Raw genomic sequence first — 18,420 nt, forward strand, 5'->3', positions numbered from 1 at the left:
AAAAAATGTATATGTTGAATCGGTGGCGATGCTGCAATTTAAGCAAGCTAGTTCATAGTTACCATATTGACCCGAATATGTAAAGGAAAACACAATATTCAGGCACCAGATGACCATTCAAAATATAATGTAATATAATGCAATATAAGGCTCTCAGGCTGGCATTCTGTACTTTCAAATATGTATTCTCCTTGAATCAACTATCAACTATCAGCTATTTCTCTAGCAAAAACGAAAGCTAACTTATTTGCGAAACAGCGCCCCCGCCACCACGTCGGCTCAATGCCGGAATTGCAGTTGGAAATGACAGAAATCCACCGAGTGCAATGCTTATAGAAAATACGACCGTCAGAGTTTTGTCGAGAATTGGAGGCGGCTAGAAATATGACGGAGGCGGCCGCTCATAATTCTCTATGCAGGAAAAACCCTGGCATACATTCGTTACGTTTTTCAGTCACGTATTCACACACCCTCCTGTCAATCTCCTGGAAGCGATCTTTTTGGGCCCTGTCCTACGGCCACTTCTAACATTACACTCTGTAATATCATATTTCTTGGCTGCTCGACAGTTGTTTGATGCCTCTGCTTCATTGATCACCATGGTCTTAAAAATTGGCATCGTAACTTGACTAACTTTAGAGCCACTTTGTCCGAGCTGGTCCTAGTGTGTCTCCATCCCTCAACTGGCTAAGCAGCAATATGAGCTAGCTAGCTAGTTAGTCAGCTAGAGTTAGCTACCATCCTCCTCCATGCAGCACACATAAATATTAAATAATGAAATTCAAGGACAGGACATACATACAGTACATACCTCTACTTTTTGCTTGTTTTTCCTCATCTTCATCTTTTCTTTTTCTTGTTTGGGCGCCAGAGTGATACCCGACATGCTTACCCGACATACTTGCACAGACAGTGCTCTTGACTGACGGAGATGACCGTTGCCCACTCAGCCCCGCCCCCTCACACCCACGTGATCATTCAAAATACAAATAATAATAATAAACACATTTTTTCACAAGACTTGTTTGGCTCGATTGCGAGGTTTCACAATTCCGGAGATGAAGACCTTTTAATCAAACCATTTTTATTTTATTACTTTTTTTTTCCTTTTTTTTTTTACTATGAGTGGGGCCCCCCCGCCTTTCGGGGCCCCAGGCGACCGCCTGTATGGCCTGTAGGACGGGCCGGCCCTGCTTACAACTAATACATTTAAGGGAATCGTCTATCCATCAATCATCATAAGAAATACTAATCTATGCTAGGACCAGGTGTGTCCTACAGTACACTATATGAGAGAGTGCGTGTGTGTGTGTGTTTATAGTAATAGCCCATACCTGTGGCGCCTGCTCGACCTGTTCCTCTCACAGCAGGATAATGGGCCTGTAGTCCAATGCCTTTATGATCACTACACGTCACGACTAGAAGAGATATGTGCATGGTTTTCCTTCTCTCTTTACCTTTCTCTCTCTCTCTCTCTGCCTTTCTCTTTCTCTCTCTCTGCCTCTCTCTCTCTCTCTGCCTTTCTCTTTCTCTCTCTCTGCCTCTCTCTCTCTCTCTCAGCCTCTCTCTCTCTCTCTCATGGTAATATAGTAGAGTAGTCTCCCTCCGTGGTGGTGTCAGAGAGGTGTGGTGGTGTCAGAGAGGTGAGGTGGTGTCAGAGAGGTGAGGTGGTGTCAGAGAGGTGAGGTGGTGTCAGAGAGGTGGTGTCAGAGAGGTGAGGTGGTGTCAGAGAGGTGAGGTGGTGTCAGAGAGGTGTGGTGGTGTCAGAGAGGTGGTGTCAGAGAGGTGAGGTGGTGTCAGAGAGGTGAGGTGGTGTCAGAGAGGTGAGGTGGTGTCAGAGAGGTGAGGTGGTGTCAGAGAGGTGAGGTGGTGTCAGAGAGGTGAGGTGTCAGAGAGGTGTGGTAATTGAATAGCACTCTAATGGCGCTTTTCCACTATCGGCCCAGCTCGGGTCGGGTCGGCTCGCTTCGGCACGCTTTTGAACAGTTCTGGTTTTCCACTATACACAACAGACCAGGAACGTGTAGGAGGAGTAGGCGATAGTAGGCGGAGTTACGCGTCATAAAAGCGCGCCATGGTGGTGACGTATATTTTCACGAGACACAACACAGCCACAACAATAGCGACATGGAGGAACTTGAAGCTATCGTATACTTTTTCCTCGGCATGTGGTATATTATTAACCGTGATTTTTTTGGGAGAGAAAGAGAAAGAGAGAGAGGAAGCTATGTACACATAATAAAGTCATGTTTTTTGAACCCTTAAAACCACTGCCTTCACTTGTCTGCTTTATGAACTGTAGTATCATTGTGTGCTGTGTTATTCACAGACAAACACGGTGCCCGGAGGCACCCTTTGCGGGTTAATAACTTCGGTTTACCGTGGGTTAGGATAACAATTCAAACGTGTCCGGATAGGGGAGAGGACAGGGAATCCAAAACCATTTGAATGGTGTCGATACGACACTGCTATCACGGGCGATACAGCGCGGAGCGAATTCCCTGTTAAAACTTTTCTCTCCCCCCGCTGTCAAAGGGAGTTTCAATCAGCTGGCGCGGTGCTGCGAGCAGCAGCGGGTGAACTCCCGGTTCATTGAGTTTACGGTTAAAAGCATAACTTCTCGGGGTGTAAAGCACTCTCTCTATTTCGGGCTAAACTGTGCAGTGTAGCCGGCGTCCTGGTTCCTCCAGCAACCGGACACTTCCATAAATAACAACAAATTTTCCGTTTTGGCTGGTCCTGCGACTTATAGTCAGGTGCGACTTATATATCAATAATTCATAATCTCTGACTGACATGAACTGACATACGGTAATCTCTGACTGACATGAACCAAGGAGTAAACATTACCGTCTACAACCACGAGAGGGCGCTCTAGGCGTGTGACAACGAGTAGGCCTACCACTGAAAAAGACATCTGATGACACAAACAAAATGCAGTCAAAAAGAAAATCCTATTCTGCAGATTACAAACTGCAACGTGTAAAATATGCAGCCGAAAACGGTAATCGAGCAACAGAAAGAAAGTTTGGAGTGAGTGAGAAACTTGTGAGGGACTGGCGAAAAGCAGAGGTTACTCTCACTGCCATGAAGAAAACGAAAGCAAGATCAGCGCTTCATCTTCCTCCGGAGTTGGCAGAGTTGTTCAGAAGTGACACAGAGGATGACGAATTCAATGGATTCAGTGATGTGGAATGAGATCGTGAGAACTTGCTTGTTGGACTCGCTGGCTTGTTATGTCCGTTTTCGCCTATTCAGCCTCCCAGGTAGGCCTATGTTCTTTATTAATGTGTTCATCTTTATTCATTAATGTGTTACGTTAACATACCGGACACCTATTGAGCCTGTTGTTCTGTGTGCTATAATATGTACGGTGGTTGAATAACTGTTGTGTTACGTTAACATACCGGACACCTATTGAGCCTGTTGTTCTGTGTGCTATAATATGTACGGTGGTTGAATAACTGTTGTGTTACGTTAACATACCGGACACCTATTGAGCCTGTTGTTCTGTGTGCTATAATATGTACGGTGGGTGAATAACTGTTGTGTTACGGTACGTTAACATACCGGACACATTACATTTTTGGGCATTTAGCATACCGTAGGCCTTATTCCATAGCGACTTTACAACCAATTTAGCCTATTCAGCCTCCCAGGTATGTTCTTTATTAATGTGTTAATATTTTTATTTATTTTTTTATTCATCACATACCGGACACCGGTATTCAGCGGCATTCAGCCTGAGCCTGTTGTTCTGTGTGCTATTGTGTAATTGAATAACTGAATGTTTTTGAGAAATACATTTCTACGGTAAATAAATGCGACTTATAGTCCAGTGCGACTTATATGTGGTTTTTTCCTCTTCATGACCCATTTTTGGCCTGCTGCGACTTATACTCGGGTGCGACTTATAGTCCGGAAAATACGGTATGTATAATACCACGTTCATTGATAAAATGACGCCAGGGATGGAAAGGGGTGATGGCAGTTTTAGAAGGGGGATGATGAAGCTCTGGACTATGGAACGGCACAGCACAGCACAACGGGGGGAAATGCGATAAGAATTATGTCAAAATGCAGCACCATCATGCACAGATCAGCCTTAAAGCATGTAACGTTAGATATATAACGTTATACAGGGAGCGATGTATTTCTACGGAAAGGCTGATAGATTGTAGAATCTTCTTGTCGGTAAAACGATGGAATCAATCTATTGAGGATTGTGATCTTAAATGCGTTGTGTCATCTCAGGATGGATTAGGTGCACAGCATACACAATGTATTTCTACGAAAAGGCTGACTGACGCGGGGCTCCAATCTCCGCGTTTATAGAGTGCTCCGGTGTCTTGCTGGTAGTCAAATATATGTATTTATATATACAGCATATGGATGTTACGTGCCTGTTACCTGCCGATTTCAGTTCTAGTAGTTTAGATCTCGCAACCAGGGAAACGCCGACAAGACGCGAATCTACCGGCATTTGACTCATGAGTGAAAGGCGAAAATGGCTGGACGACACAGCTTGGGATTCCATTGAAGTTACAGGGAACTATGTGTGAAAGAGACTTAAATGTTGAAATAACAGTAATACAATGTTCATTGATAAAATGACATAAGGGATGGAAAGGGGAGATGGCAGTTTTAGAAGGGGGGTGATGAAGCTCTGGACTGAGGAACAGCATAGGCACAGCACATCGCCATAATAGCGATTTTTTGGTTATGCTTGTTGTAAATAAAAGTTCTATGATGCATTGAAATGACATTAAACTAAGATAATACGATGGTTATCATATTTTTTCAAATCTTTATTAATACGTTATTACAGAAACTGTAAGTGACATTTTCCTAGAGCGAAATCTGTTGTGGTATTTAAAAATGGCGGTTAGTGATGAAATCTATGAACATGGGATGACGATTTCCATTGACCAATGCAGCGTCACACGTCACACGCAGCCTGGCAAAAAGGTTCCGGGTCTCAAAAAAGGTTCCTGCCTCGGATGGGTAGCTAAAGAAGCGACCCGACCCGACCCGACCCGACCCAGGCAGACAAATGGAAAAGCGCCAAAGAAGCTGGCCAGCCCGGGCTGACCCGGGTCAGCCCTCTAGTGGAAAAGCCCCATAAGTGCTGCTGTTTAAGACAGTTACGAATAGCACTCTAAGACTTACGGAGTGTAATAGAGTTTTTGTGAGTTAATCACAAAGGTATTTCCTGTCACTTGTTGGGGAAACCAGTGACACGGCACTGTCTCATGTCAAGTCTTCGTTTAGAAAGCTAATATAAACAATATTGAAAGCTAATATATATACATAAGATTTGTAAATATGTGTTCCTTATTTACCAGCCACATACTTAGCAACCTGTCCGATACATCATAATGTACGTACATTATATTTTTGTTGTGTTTGCAGTTTGCCCTTTAATACAAGTTATATATATATTCTCATGCTAAAATCCAGATTTTAAAGTTGATATTCTTCCCCGTGGAGCATGCCCCCATAACCTGTGCCCCACCCAAAATTGTTATCACCAGCCGCCACTGCAATGCATGACTTAAATAGCCTACAGTTGATGAACCAGTGCTGTGATATTATTGACCGTCTTAGAAACATCTTAGCAAGAGGCACTTCAACAATTATCATAACGTTTATAAAATCGTCTCTTTTCATACAACCTAAAGTTACACAGATTAATAACGTATACATGTCATATGTTGGATGCAGACGTAATGTAAGTGGAGAGAAGATTGATCGGGACTGCAGGAGTTGAATTACTACCAAATTAATGAAAAAATTTACTGTCTCAATTATACTTTAATAATTTCCTGGGTCTACCAGCATGTGCATGCCCAGTGTACTTGAATGATCACGATGAATCCAATTCAGAAATCATAAATATTTAGTGATCCTAAAACTGTTGTTTGTGATCCTATAACTGTTGTTTGTTATATTGAGTGGTCTCTTCAACTCGTAATATGAAAAAAAAAATCCATTTAAAGAAGCTTTTCTTTTAATTTGCGCTTGATCTGTGACTACTTTTGCCATCCAATTTGCACGCAGCCACCCCTGCAGGAAAACAATCGTAAAGATGTGGCGAGAAATCTAAAAAAGAAACAATCTGCCTCAGGCAACAGCATAGTCTCAACAAAGTGGCTCGCAAGACAACATATTGGGGTTACAAAGTAGACAGCAATACAAGGTCATCACCAAAGTACACTGAAGTCAAAACAAAGCTTTTCTAACCGAAGCTGCTCACTTGAAGAGGAAAGTGGTGTGGCAGTTATTATTTTGGGCAGATTTCTCGATGACCTTGTCATTAAAATCCGCTCCCATTCTGAATAGAAAGTATCAACAGTCCACTCAACCTGTCCTAGGACTATGAGGTTGTCATCGGAGTGGAGACAATGATTTTGAGAAGAGAGACTGCCTCGGGCAAAACCTCTGTTCTCATTAATAGAGTTCAATAAAGACAGTGTAGTGTTTCCAACGTGATAGAGCTAGCTAGCTAAACCGTTGGTGACATTACGTAACCTCTAGGCATTTTGTCTTTCTCTGGCTGCAGCACCTTTTTGAACCACTAGGGACCATGGGGCCGGTGAAACTTTTAACTCAACAGAGAAAGAGGCATACTTTGAGCATGTGCATAACCATTTTCCCAACTCATAGCATTTAATTGAAGAGAGAGGTTGAACAGGACTGGCCCCACAACTATAGAAAACAGTAGCACTGAGCAAGCCAGTCAGCTGCGAAAACAGCACATTGCATGCATTTCAGAACTTCCATACTCATGGAACATAAACTAAAGTACAGCTGTGAATGGGTCATTAACCAAAGATAAAAAAAGAAATAAAAAGTATTTCATTTGCTAACAGTAGGATATGAAGATACAATTACAGGTATATGACAGGGTGATGCTTAATTCGTGCAACAGCTCCATCTGCTGGTGGGGCCGGGCCTCATGGCCATGAATGACAAAACGCCACTGTCAGACAATCATTAGAATGGTATGATATTGACTCTGCCAGCAGCCTTGATGTGCTTCTCCAGATCTCTTTCTCGTGAAACTGTGAGTGTGTGTATATTTGACATATCTGTGCTTCACACAAAACTGAGAGTTCCTTTGTGTAAATGTGTCTCCTTCAGCTTACCACAAGTTACAATAGGTTGCATATGTTTGCGTACGACACCTCTTTACGTCTGTAAACCCACTTCAATCCTGCGAATGTTTTGATGGTCTTTACGTTCAAACAAACCCTGACTCAACTCACCTGGACCATTAAATAAATCCCCCACTAACAGACGTAGACGGAGACTCAGACATGTTGGAATGACGTCTCAGGCTGTTATGCCTCTGCTGGCTGAGGAATGCCCGGAGTCACATCTCAACACTACAGCAGATATGGAGAGAGGGAGATGTGCAAGATCCCTGTTCAAACATCCACCACATGTCCCTCCGTTCTCGGACTGTGGAGAAACACTGCGTGTTGACTTAGCGTGTGTGGCACGGACCCTTGTACGTCAGAGATTTCCTGGTTCTTTTTTTAGGCCACAAATCACAGTTTATTTGAGTGTTATATCACTGCCTCCCATTGTATGGGTTTCGTGTACATTCCGTGCCAAAGTACAGTGGCACAGAGATAGCGTTTGGGTTGTGGTAGGGGGATTGTTTTCTTACCAAACAGACCGCTGTGTTTGGTCTGTATCAGAACAAAAGGATTAGATGCCAAAGGTATGTGACCTTTGATGCTATCAGCATTGTGCCTGTAAACTGTATATGGAGATCCTCTTTTTTAATCTGTCAGATTACCTCATTAGAACTCCACCTTCCAACCTATCACTAGCCTTGGGGAAATAAACTAGCCTTTATCACTAGTCTGCACTGACAAATAAACTAGCCTTTATTTCTCAGTGCAGTTTTCCAGGACTTGAGTGACACCTTTGATAGTCGGTTTATAAAACTGTGTCTCAAGGCTCAATTATTAACTGAAGATTGAATTGCAAAATGTATGTTTCTTTATCAACATTCAAAGCTTACAAGTTACAATCCATAGATTTACTTTGACCTGAGGCAAATCATATTCTCCAATATAAAAGGGTGATGTTACATGCTTGTAAAAATGCTTTTACATTGTCTCACCTGCAAAGACGTCATTGGGAAAACCTCTTTACAATAGCATAGTTGAATAACACAGGATAACACAACCATGAATTTATAATGACTGCCCTATTCCGACTTTATCTTTTTCCATTAATCAGAGAGTATTTTCCCCAGAAACTGCATGGAGCCTTGCGGAGGATTGGAGCACAACAGAAATTAACTTTCCAAATCCTGAGCCAATTCTCACTGACAATTAGGTGACAGATAGCTCATATTATGTGTTGAACGCAACTCAAGCGTGCTGCATGCTTAGGTGTAGTCAGCAACGTTTTAAAAGGACATTTGATTCAGATTTCTATTCCATGTGACCTCCCCACTTGTAATGAGGCTCTATGGTATGATGAGGACATGGTTGCGCACCCAAACTATGTTATAGATGGAATTTATGGGACGTGGTGGCATCTATAAACGATACTCTCCTCGGTATGTATTGTCTTAGCCAGTGAGAGTAAGATCATGACTTTGTCCCTCGGTAACCCGGAGGGCCTTCCTCTCTGCTGTTGGGCCACAGTGGGGTTGAAATGACAGTATGTTTACAGCCTGGCTGGTTTCATTCTGTCGGCAGGCGGTGGATGTGTGGTGTCATGGCAGCCTTGTGTTTGGAAGGCGTGTGTGGCTTCGCTTCATCATTAACCAGATTAACCAGATTAACCAGATTAATCCTAACCCTCTGAGACTGAAGCTGACAGGGTGGACCCTCTGAGACTGAAGCTGACAGGGTGGACCCTCTGAGACTGAAGCTGACAGAACAGGACCCTCTGAGACTGAAGCTGCCAGGGTGGACCCACTGAGACTGAAGCTGACAGAACAGGACCCTCTGAGACTGAAGCTGACAGAACAGGACCCTCTGAGACTGAAGCTGACAGAACAGGACCCTCTCTGTCCTACTGTGCAACGAGCCGAGCCAATAGGGGAAATCTGCCTTATTAGCTGATACACCCCAGATCCCCAAGCAGAATTATGCTTCTCCTGGATGTGTGTGTGTGTGTGCGTGTGTGTGTGTGTGTGTTGTGACATACCTCTCACTACCACCCATAAGCCGGGGGATCAGAAAGCACCCCGGAACCCCTAGGCAGAGTGGTCAAGGGAAGACGCTCTCCGCTCACGCAGGTGTCCCGCGTCCGCCAATCATCACAGCACCGACCGCGGGCTCGTCACGCGAGGCAGCCGTGCCCGGCAACGGCGTCCCGGATAAAGGGAGCCAGGGGCGGCTGTGGCGCAGGAGGTAGAGCTGGCGGAGTAGGCTACGGAGTAGACCCGGAGAGCGGTACGGAGTAGGCTACCCCCCTAGACCACGGAGACAGAGCCGGTGCCCTGCCTAACGACCCCGGGCAACCCCCGCCTACACTAACGCCAAGCCGGCCAAGCCTTCAGTTATCCTTTTTTAAGTCGGACACTACGGGCAGTGCCCCTCCTTCTTTCAGTAGAAATAAATGGCTTAAAGTGCACAATGTCTCATCTCGTCTCTAGCTCGTTGTGTGCAATTCCCCATGGTCACAGTGAGAGGGTTATGACAGTGTGTGTGTGTGTGTGTGTGTGTGGAGATGGGGTTTGTCCATTGGGCTATAGCTGTGATTTGGCAGGGTCTGTGGACAGACAGAGACCCTGCTTGTGTGTTGTCTGTGTGTGTGTATCGGAGGGGTCGACACCTCCACTTGATCCTGAGGGAGGCTCAGGAGGCTCGATGGGGTCTAGCGGCTCGGCCCAACCGTGCCGGCCGTGGCCCGGCTGAGAGGTGAGGGAGAAGGGGAGGTTGGGGGGGCTAACAGCGATCAACAAGACCACCGCATTCCAATCCACACGGCCATGCCCCCGGGCCAATGTCAACAACAGCGGGCAGCCGCAGAGAGACAGAGAGAGAGGGAGAGAGACAGACAGAAGGAGAGAGAGAGGGAGAGACAGAAGGAGAGATAGAGAGGGAGAGAGAGAGACAGAGAAGGAGAGATGGAGAAGCAGAGAGAGGGGGGGGGGGGGCTCTGGGTCAGTAGCTTTGGGCCCGGTACCCACTCACTCTCTCTCTCTCTCTCCGTGGGCTAGCAGGTCACGATGCCACGCTGACACTGCGTCTAGAAGCCCCCAACGTGAGGAACCATGCAGGGACGTGGGGCTCCCACCAATCACCACATATACCGCTGGGTCGAAGGGCTAAGAACAACATACAAGACCCCTCACACCCCCAGCAACCGCTGTGTGCTGATGTGTGGTCACACTGGGGGGAATGTCCTGGGCTTATGCACTGCGCTGTACGAAAGCCAAAAGTCATTCTCTATGGATACTGGGGTGTGTGTGTGTGTGTGTGTGTGTGTGTGTGTGTGTGTGTGTGTATGTGTGTTTGTGTGTGTGTGTGTGTGTGTGTGTGTGTCTGTGTGTGTCTGTGTGTAGTTGAGATTTCATAATAATTTGATTTAGAATGTTAGCTAGTAAGAACGTTAGTAGTTGTAGTGCTGTTAGATTATGATGACCTACTGTTAGTAGTGTTGGAATGGAGACATGTAGTGTAGATAGTACATCTATTGTAATAGTAGTGCCGGAAGTAGTAGTGAATTAATAGACATTGTATTAATTCACTACTACTTCCTCCATTGATGAAGTCACGTGTGTGTTGTGATTTACTATAGAATGTCAGCATGGCTTACGGTAGGTCTTCAACACCAGATGGTGAGAAGTTACAAAAACTAGCTTGTCTGACACGGCATTAGTGGATCGATGTGGTCAGGCTATCCATCACACTAACACCCTCAGACCTGGGGGAGGCAGGAATCTGACACACCCGTGTGGCACAGAGGCTTGTTCAGTGCTTCCTGTCACAGTAAATTCCACACTTGTCCACATTAAACAGTCACATGATATGTAGTAATGTGTCCAATGCAAACCAATGTACAATGAATGGATATCATCATCCTCTTTCACCGCAAACAATTTGGCCATGTTTTTTTTCCTCCAATATAGACATTCTGTTACCCAGACTCCCAGAGAGGCTGCGTGTGATCAAACAGAACCCTCCATAGGTCCTGGTGGTGATCATTACACAAACTCAGACACCCTTTTTCCTACTGAATCCTTGACAGCTTTTTTTAAGGGGCAAAACTCATCAATTGTAAATGAAAGTTGGTTTTGATCCATCTCCACTTTCTATGGCTTTTACACTTATCTGACCTCTGTAGAATCCTGTTTTTTAGGATTAGTTACATTGTATGGGAAGAATGACTGTCGGCCTGCTTTACTCTGCCGACACGCTTGAATAATCACTGTTAACTTTAAGGAATCTCTATATAGGGATGGAACACCTATAAATGGATGCTGTAGCCATAAAAATAAAAAATAAACTTTTTCTTACCACTGACAAGCCAAAGATAAACGATTCCATCTCCTTTCTGCAAAGCAGGGGTGATTTCTGGGCTGTAAACTTTGGGGTATCATTTGTCCATCGCTAAGATAATAAAAGTTCAGACAAATTGGCCGGCTCCGGCAGCAAGTTAATAACACAATCGGCCCTGCCAATACCATCTCCGTCACGGACAGGAAACTCAAGAAGCCCCATAATCAATATGCGCTTCACATCTCAATGGAGGAACACATTCCTTCCAGGAAACGGGATCCTTTATATTAGCCACTGTGGCGTAAAACAACAGAGACCAGAGACATCCATCAAATCAGAAACAGACGTTTTTTTTTTTTCACACCTCCTTTATTCACTCTTCCTTTTCTTTCTCCAAAGCCGTGAATGTCAGTTGGACACAAACAATAAGAGATGAGCTTCCTCTTCTCCAAGCAGTTTCACATGTCGGGGAAAACAAACCTGAACCTGAGTTTGAGGTAGCAAACACCAAGCCATGGAATCCTGGGGCTCCAGTGACAAAGAGCTGCTTCGGTTCCAACAACCACAGCCGTTGATGTTCGGGGACGCGACGTTCGGCCTTATTTCAGGGCCTTCAAATGGAAGCAGATGTCAGGGCTTTTTCAGCTTCGGAGGCATCAGTGACCCGTCTCACCTCGCTCTCTCTCCTTTCCTTTTTTTGGTTCCAGGATACACTTTGCATGCCTCGATCCATAAAACCATCAAAGTATAGGCCTAAAGGTTTCTTTTGAATGAGAAATGCTGCGTTTCCTGAAAACCCACCTTTCCTGGCTGGGCCCTGCCTTGTTCCCAGGTGCAGGCTGCATGTGGACGGGCACTCCAAACCACTTCCAGCATGAAGGGAGTATCCCTTTTTTAGAAGATGGATTTAAGGGGACGCGCGTTGCGTGTGCAACAAAAATTATTTCGGCGGCTGAAATGATTCAACAGATGTTACAAGTGGAAACAAATTATTCTCTTCTTGTAAGAGTGTGAATATCATGATCATTTTTGAAATGGCAACCTAATAAATGCACCTCCACAAGCTTTGACTGTTGACAGGTGTACATTTATGTTCCTAATAAAGTGCTCAGTGAGTGTACATTACCCTTCTCTTAGGGCACATAGGAAGCAGTGTCTAAACAACTGTTGCTCAGAACAGTGACAATTACCTCTAGAGAGAATGAGCTAATTCCTTATATGGAATATCATATATAATATATTAAATAATATATATATAATATAATATATAACATATTAAAGATAAGCCTGGCATCTTCCACTACTTTCTTACAACTTCATTAGACTAAGGTGCCAAGTATTCTCAGAATTGTCTCTTTAAACATTGCTTTGACAGACCATCTCTAGGCATCACAGATATGAAGTGATAGTAGCCACCCAGTAGTCGGTTTTGATTTAATTTACCCTCTTGAAACAAAGACGCTAGCCTGGCTAATAAGCCATACCATTTAGCTATTGCTAGAGAGATACATGGATACACTATTCTGGGTCTTTTGAAGTAGTCTGCACAATATGGAATGACTGCTATATCTAGCCTCAAGCTGGTTGGAATTAAATATTTACAAATGTATTATGATCTCAATTTGTTTTTACACTGCTCGCCAATTTAGTCATTAGAGGTATCGCCCCATTCAAAAAAGCAGTTAAAGCCACAATCTGTTATTTGAAAAAATAAAAAAATAAAAAAATATAAAGTTGACGTGGCCATATAAAGCTGGAGTTGGAAAAATCCTTCCACTCTCAAATTCAAAGACTCATTGACTAACTACATACAAGACGAGCAGTCTGTAGCATTGGAGTTAAGCATATTTTGAAGCTATAAAAAAAGTATTTACTTGGTGTTATGATGGTATATGCTCATAAGGAATCAATGGGTACATATCAAATAAATATATATCTATATCCAAAAACAACTTCATGAATTACGGATTTTCGTGTTAACCATTCAGTGTGCTCCACAACCACTGAAGCAGCCATCTTCTTCACATCCACAGGGACTAGCTGGCTGAAGTACCATTGATCTGTCACCCAGGTAACAAAGACTCAACAACAAATGCAATATACAGACAACTGGCGCCATCTAGTGGTTGGGCTGTCTGTGTCCACGCCATACATCTCACAAGTACTGTACGCTCTCTCAACAACAGTTTATTTATGGGGTCAGAGTAGAGATTGTCCGTTTTTAGTTTTTTTCAGACTCTGTTCACCATTTAGAAAGTATACCATTGTTAAGGTTTACTCAGTACTTTCCATATCAGGGCTTGGAAAGTACTGGAAAATAATATAATGCACAAATAAAGTATGTACAGTATTTGGTTCACAATACTTTGCATGCAATAACTAGTTGAAGTCTGTGACAAATTTACCCTATGATAGCAACTACGGGTTCAATAAGACAGACAAGCAAACAGAATACAGACGAGGGAGGTCAGAGGAATCCATCAACACACACAAAAATTACTTATTGGCACAGAACTGGGATATAATATACAGAGAAAAAGACATTAACAGTGCATACAATACCTTAATAAGAACATTTAGGTCATTATATGATAAAAATGTATATGAAAAAATATAGTAGAAAACTAAAATATACTAATTGTCCATGGATTACAAAATGCATATAAAAAGAAAAATACACTTTCATAAGGCAGAGAACTAAAGAGGCAGAAGAGAAATACAAAACATATTTTAAAAATAAGTTAACTCATATTATAAGGAAAAGCAAGAAAGAATATTAAAAGAAAATATTAGATGATAACAAAAACAATATCAAAGGAATATGGAGTATACTGAACAGTATTATAACAGTAGTGAAACACTTTATTGAGGGAATTTCTAAACATCTGTAACTTATCATTCCAAACTGGTTTATTTCCAGATCAAATGAAAATAGCTCAAGTCATACCTCTGTATAAAACTGGGAGCAAACACCACTTTACAAACTACAGACCTGTCTCTTTACTTCCACAATATTCCAAAATATTAGAAAAACTCTTCAACAACAGACATTTTTTGAAAAGCACACATTACTTACTGACTGTCAATATGGATTCAGATCAAAAAGATCAACATCATTGGCAATAATAGAATCAATTGAGGAAATCACAAATGCTATAGATCACAAACAACATGCAGTTGGGGTATTCATTGGTCTAAAAAAAGCTTTTGACACAATCAACCATGACATATTAATCAATAAACTGGAAAGATATGGTATCAGGGGACTAGTATTACATTGGGTTAAAAGTTATCTGTGGGACAGTCGTTTTTTGACTAGGTACTTTCGGTACCTTCGGGCCAGGCTGTGTGTGACGTGTGACGCTGCAGACCGCTGATTGGTCAATGGAAATCGTCAACATCGGCATACCATGTTTAGAGAGTTCACCGCTAACCGCCATTTTTAAATACCACAACAGATTTCGCTCTCGGAAAATGTCATTTACTTTTTCTGCAATTACTTAAAAATGTGAAAAAAATATACTTAGGATTTGAAAAATGATGACAACCATCTGTGGTGGAAAATATGCCTACTAAGACATTTTAATTATTGATAAAGACCTTTAAGACTGAAGTCACTAGACAGTCAGACTGTCTCGGCAGAACCAACACATTGACGACCTCAAGCCTAATAGACAATGAAACCAGTTTCTCTACTTGAAGCTTGACATTGGCTAGACAACAGACACATTTAAATTATTACAAAGACCTGGTTGCTCTCTTTTCTCTTGACCTGCACCTAGATGGACTAAGCCATCTAAAGCAGTTCTGGACTTTTGTGTTTCCCCAGGCCCAGTACTCTAGGACCAGACTAAACCAGTTTGTGGCCTTTGTGTCTCTTTTCCACCTTTGTGTCTCTAGGAGAAAGTGGGGGCAGATTCCCCCCTAACCTTCACCCCCCATCATCTTCCTCCATGTGCAAATCCACACCCCTTGCTAATGATTGGTTTGACCTGATCTAAGGGCGGATTTGTAATCTAAGGGTATATAAGGAGATGCAACGAGTGAACTGGACTTTCCTGAGAACCTTTGACTGTCAGACTTGTCTGACATGCTGTAAACTGTTCTCCTTTTGCAAAAGTAAATTAAATACCTTTTCCTATGCAATTTGAAACGAAGCAGGCTGCCTTTTTTGATTCTATATTTAGATATTTCTACAACACATCTTATTATCTTAGTTTAATGTCATTTCAATGCATCATAGAACTTTTATTTACAACAAGCATAACAAAAAAAATCGCTATTATGGTAGATTTCCGTGTTGCTCCCTTTCACACACGTCGGCGATTCCCTGGTTGCGCGATCTACTAGAACTACTAGATCTACTAGAACTGAAAGCGGCAAGTAACAGGCACGTAACATTCATATGGAATGGAATGGACTTTATTTGTCATTGCTACAGTACAGGTACCAAACAACGAAATTTAGGAGGGGTGGCTCCCCTGGTGTTAGGAAAGGATTTTATTTTTTTTATTTTTTTTTAGAAAAAGCATAAAAGCATAAAATCACAAGAAGGTAAGGAGCTGGTTTACATCAATAAAGGCTATGTACACAATCCACTGTACTATACTGCACAGATAGTCAACTAGGGTTGTCATATTGCACAAGAGTATTTTTTCACATTATTTTAAAGTGTCACAGTTTGCAGGCTTGAAAATGTACATGTTTGTGCCTCAGCACTAGCTGCCATACAATCCGTCCGGACTGTCCTGGGCCCAGAACTTAGGCCTTTTCTGTGTTCAGGGCCTTGACGGCCCTGTGGTAGAAGCAGTCCTTCAGTCTGTTTGTCTTAGCGGCCGGGGTCCTGTACCTCCTGTTCGAGGGCAGCTTGACAAAGTGTACGTGCCCAGGGTGGGTCGGGTCCCTGGAGATCTTGGAGGCCCTCCTGAGACAGCGTGTGTTGTACAGCTCCTCCAGAGAGGGGAGGGGGGCGCCGGTGATCTCCTGTGCTGTTCTCACGACTCTCTGTAGCACGTTTCTCTCCGCTGTTGTGCAGCTGTGGAACCAGTTGGAGATGCCGAAGGTGAGGATGCTCTCCACTGCGCCGTGGTAGAAGGCCACCAGTATCTCCTGCTTGTTGTGTTCTTTCCTGAGGCATCTCAGGGTGTATAGCCGCTGTTGTGCCCTCTTGATGGTGCCTTTTGTGTTGTCCTTCCAGGCCAGGTCATCCCGCATGTTGTGTCCCAGGAATCGGAGGGTTGAGACTCTCTCCACGCTCTCTCCGTCGATGAGCAGGGGCTGGATCTCGGACTTTTTCCTCCTGAAGTCTACGATGAATTCCTGGGTCTTTGACTTGTTTAGCAGCAGGTTGTTAACCTTGCACAGCTTGCTCAGTTGCTCTACCTCATCCCTGTACGCCGCCTCGTCCCCCCCCCGAGATATATCCCACCACGGTGGTGTCGTCTGCAAACTTTACGATGTAGTTGCTGGGGTGGACGGGGGTGAAGTCGTGGGTGTAGAGGTTGTAGAGGATGCGGCTTAGCACGCAGCCCTGGGGGGACCCAGTGCTGAGGCTGAGGGCTGTGGAGGTGTGGGGGCCCACCCGCACCCTCTGGGGGCGGTCGGTCAGGAAGTCCTTGATCCACGCACATATAGAGTGTGATAGACCCAGGTCTAGTAGTTTGGTCACTAGCCTGTCTGATGGTGTTGAAGGCGGAGCTGAAGTCCACGAAGAAGTCCATATACTGTATAAATAAATATATTTGACTACCAGCAAGTCACCGGAGCACTCGTATCTATAACAAACGTGGAGATTGTATGAGCCCCGGCATCAGTCCAAAGGAAGCGTCAAGCACAGCCTTTCCGTAGAAATACATCGCTCCCTGTCTAACGTTATATATCTAATGTTACATGTTTTAAGGCTGATCTGTGCATGATAGTGCTGCATTTTGACATAATTCTTATCGCATTTCCCCCCGTTGAGCTGTATAGCAGCACTTATTAAAGTGAAGTGCTCTTATGACACTTAACTCCTCCTACTGTCCCAGCTCGCTCCAGATCTGTTGTGTATAATGGAGAAGCGTTTCTGAAAGTACGGTACGGGGAGGATACAAATGCGTTGGTCAATGGAAAAGCGCCACTAGAGACACTAAATCAACACTGGCAAGTCCGCCTCCAACTAGGACTGAAAAGAAGTGTCCTAATGGATTTTCCGCTATTAAGAATTTTGTGAAAAACACAAACAAATCTTCTCCAAATATACTGTAAGTCTGATGGACATGATACTGAGACTGTAAGTCTGATGGACATGAGACTTGGTACATAAGAAGTATGTACTGGTCCCTAACAAGTTCCCACATAAAACATGACTATACTACATGCAAATTAATCTTGCGTCTGTGGCGCAGGAGGTAGAGTCGCCGCCTAATGATCACAAGGTTGGCAGATCGGCGGTTCGAGCCTCGACTGGCCACATGGCGATGTGTCCCTGGGCAAGACACTGAACCCCAAAATTGCTCCCAGTGAGCGGGCCAGCGCCTTGCATGGCAGCTTGCCGCCATTGGTGTGTGAATGGGTGAATGAGAGGCCGTTGTAAAGTGCTTTGGAGCAGCAAAAAAGGCACTATATAAGTGCAGTCCATTTACCATCACCATAATTAATTAAATATTATATTGAAAATATAAAATTATTATGGAATATTATCATTAATATCATCATTTCACAGTCTTACTGTACCTTTTGAAACATAATATCCAGATAAATTTAAAAAAAGAGCTCACACTTACAAAACAAACAATTTAAAGAGCCTTATTGGCCTTTATTACACATTTTAATACAAAGAACAATTCAACCATATCCACAAAATATAATCTCACTCACTCACATATTTCAAAGACACCATTAACACCAGTTATCACACTGTGCACATGCAAAAAAGACTAATGAACATGGAACTGCAAAGAAG

The sequence above is a fragment of the Nansenia antarctica genome (assembly GCF_963989245.1).
Source record: "Nansenia antarctica genome assembly, chromosome: 5".
Lineage (NCBI taxonomy): Eukaryota > Metazoa > Chordata > Actinopteri > Argentiniformes > Microstomatidae > Nansenia > Nansenia antarctica.